The sequence below is a fragment of the Macaca mulatta genome, chromosome 10 (genome assembly GCF_049350105.2).
Source record: "Macaca mulatta isolate MMU2019108-1 chromosome 10, T2T-MMU8v2.0, whole genome shotgun sequence".
NCBI classification, from domain to species: domain Eukaryota; kingdom Metazoa; phylum Chordata; class Mammalia; order Primates; family Cercopithecidae; genus Macaca; species Macaca mulatta.
In genome coordinates, this window is record NC_133415.1 from 41,511,342 (window position 1) to 41,515,000 (window position 3,659).

Genomic DNA, 3,659 nt, shown 5'->3' on the forward strand with positions numbered 1-3,659 from the left:
GGGCAGAACGAGGGGGACCAGGGAGGCGGGAGCCTACTTGAGGGAGGAGGTGTGGAAGGAGAGACATCTTCAGGGAAAAACAAAACAAAACAAAACAAAACAAAAAACCAAACCACGAAAACTGTCGGGTACTGCGCTGAGTTATCCGGGTGATGAAATCATCTGCACACTGAACCCCCCAGTCAGAAGTTTACTTGTGTAACAATCTTGCACATGTCTGCTTGAACAAGACATAAAAGTTGGGGGGGGGGAGGGAGAGAGAGAGAGAGAGAGAGAGAGAGAGAGAGAGAGAGAGAGACAGAGACAGAGACAGAGAGAAGGAAACACCACCTCCTTGACCTGAGTCAGGGGGTTTCCGGTCTGGTGGCGGAACGTTCAGTGACAATGGAGTATTTTGGCCTGTTCTTTTTTTGTGCGTTTGCTATTTTTTTTTTGCTGCTGTTGTTGTTGTTGTTTTAAGACAGAGTCTCACTCAGCCACCCAGCCTGGAGTGCGGTGGTGCGATTCGGCTCACTGCAACCACCGTCTCCCAGGTTCAAGCGATTCTCCCGTCTCAGCCTCCTGAGCAGCTGGGATTACAGGCACCCACCATCATGCTCCGAAGATGTTTCTATGTTAGTAGAGACGGAGTTTCACCATGTGGGCCAGGCTGCTCTTGAACTCCTGACCTCAGGTGATCCGCCCACCTCGGCCTCCCAAAGTGCTGGGATTACATGTGTGAGCCACTGCGCCCGGTGGCGGTCCCTGTGTTTTTTTTTTCTTTTTTCTTTTTTTTTTTTTTTTTTCTTTCTTTCTTTCTTTCTTTCTTTCTTTCTTTCTTTCTTTCTTTCTTTCTTTTTTGGTAGGGAGGGACTGAGTCTCTCTCAGTCTGTCACCCAGGCGGGGGTGCAGTGGCACTCCCTCGGCTCACTGCAACCTCTGCCTCCCGGATTCCAGTGATTCTTCTTCAGTGGCTGGGATTACAGGCGCACACCACCACATCCGGCTAATTTTTGTATTTTGAGTAGAGACGGGGTTTCTCCATGTTGGCCGCACTGGTCTCGAACTCCTGACCTCAAGTGATCCGTTCTCCTGGGCCTCCCAAAGTGCGAGGACGACAGGCCTGAGCCGCCGGGATTTCAGCCTTTAAAAGTGCCGGCCCTACCACCTTTCGCTGTGGACGTTACGCTCTGAATGACGTGCCATCTCTGCCATAGGTTGACTCCCTGAGTCCCCTCTGCCATTTCACTCCATCCTGGGACGCAAGAGCGAAACTCCATCCCGCCACCTCCTCGTGCAAAACAAAACAAAACGGAACAAAACAAAACAAAACAAAACAAAACAAAAAAAGAAACTCTACACATGACCTGTAAGTGTCTGTTCCTGTGAGTGATTTCTGAGATACGGCACTGTAGACTGAACGCAGTGGCTCACGTCTGTCATCCTAGTACTTTGGGAGGCTGAGGCGGGCGGATCGCCAGGTCAGGAGATCGAGACCATCCTGGCTAACATGGTGAAACCCCGTCTCTCCAAAAAAAACAAACGAATTATCTGGGTGTAGTGGCCGGCGCCTGTAGTCCCAGCTACTCGGGAGGTTGAGGCCGGAGAATGGTGTGAACCCGGGAGGCGGAGGTTGCAGGGAGCTGCGATCGCGCCACTGCACTCCAGCCTGGGTGACAGAGCAAGACTCCGTCTCAAAAAAATAAAAAAATAAAAAAAGAAGAAAGAAAGAAAGAAAGAAAGAAAGAAAGAAAGAAAGAAAGAAGGAAAGAAAGAGGAAATGAAAGAAATGGCACTGTATCGCTATTGGGCTAGGACCCTCTCTCTTTCTGTCTGTTCCTCTCTGTCTCTCTCTGTCCGTTTCTGTCTTTCCTGTCTCTCTCACTGTGTCTGTCTTCTGTCTTACTCTCTTTCTTTGCCTGTCTGTCTGTCTGCCTCTCTCTCTCTCTCTCTCTCTCTCTCTCTCTCTCTCTCTCTGTCTCTTTCTCTCTGTCTCTCACTGTCCGTCTATGTCTTTCTCTGTCACTCTCTTTATCTGTCTGCCTGTCCCTCTCTTTCTCTCTGTCTCTCTGTCTCTCTCTCTCTCTCTCTCTCTCTCTCTCTCTCTCTACCTGTGTCTCTCACTCACTGTGTCTGTCTTCTGTCTTACTCTCTTTTTTGCCTGTCTGTCTGTCTCTGTCTGTCTCTCTCCCTCTCTCCCCCTCCCTGTCTAGTCTGTTTCTCTCTCTCTCTCGCTCTCGCTCTCGCTCTCTCGCTCTCTCGCTCTTTCTGTCCGTTTCTCTCTGTCTCTGTCTGTCGATCTCTCTTTTTCTACGTCTGTCTCTTTGTCTGTCAGATTCCCCCGTCCCAGAGAGGGCCCTGCCCCTTCCACCAAAGTGAGAAGTGCGTGCTTAGAGAGGCCGAGAGGAATCTACACAGACGGGCCTTGCCGGGCTTCCCCACTGGGTGCATGATTTCGGGAGATCGAGGCCGGGTCCCCACTTGGATGGAAGGGCCATTTGCAGACCTTTCTCTCTGTCACCTGTGATGTCCAAACTTCTCGTATTTCCCTGATAAGCTCCTCGACTTTAAAATAAACGGCTAAGGCCGGGCACGGTGGCTCATGCCCGTCATCCCAGCATTTTGGAAGGCCGAGGCGGGTGGATCACCTGAGGTCGGGAGTTCGAGGCCAGCCTGACCCACATGAAGAAACCCCGTCTCTACTAAAAATACAAAATTAGCCGGGCATGGGGGCGCAGGCCTGTAATCCCAGCTACTCGGGAGGCAGACGCAGGAGAATCGCTGGAACCTGGCAAGCGGAGGTTGCAGTGAGCCGAGATCGCGCCATTGCACTCCAGCCTGGGCAGCAAGAGCGAAACTCCGTCCCACCGCGCGCGCACACGCACGCACACACACACACACACACACACACACACACACACACACACACACGAAAAAAAGGGGAAAAAAAATAGACAAAGGAAAATTCTTCACACGTGACCCATAAGTGTGTGTTCCCACGAGTGATTTCCAAGCAATGGCACCGTAGGGGCTGAACGCGGTGGCTCACGTCTGTCACCCCAGCACTTTGGGAAGCCGAGGCGGGCGGATCAGGAGGTCAGGAGTTCAAGACCAGCCTGGCCCACGTGGTGAAACCCCGTCTCTACTAAAACTACAAAACTGAGTCGGGTGCGGTGGGGCAGACCCCTGTGATCCCAGCTACTCGGGAGTCGGAGGCGGGAGAATCGCTTGAACCTGGGAGGCGGGGGTTGCCGTGAGCCGAGATCGTGCCACAGCGCTACAGCTTGGGCTGTAGAGTGAGTGAGACTCTGTCTCAAAAATAAATAAATAAATAAATAAATAAATAGCAAGCGAGAAAGAGAAAATGAAAGAAATGGCACTGTATCACTACTCGGCTAGGACGGCGGTGATGTTCTTGTGGGGAGACACCGCGTGGGGCGATGTGTAGTGTGCGGACTCCGATCTTCGTGGTGGGATGTGGCTGCTCCGCGATTCACCGTACTGACTAGATTCATGACTGATTCACGACAGGGTGGACTTTGGGGAACACGGTTGAGAAATGGGTACTTCGGGAGCAAAATCTTGCCCCGGAACAGGAAGGGAGTGTGATGTGCACTGCTTTCCCCGTGAAATCCACGCCGTGTCCGGGAGCGTGGATGTCATGCACTAACACTCGTTCA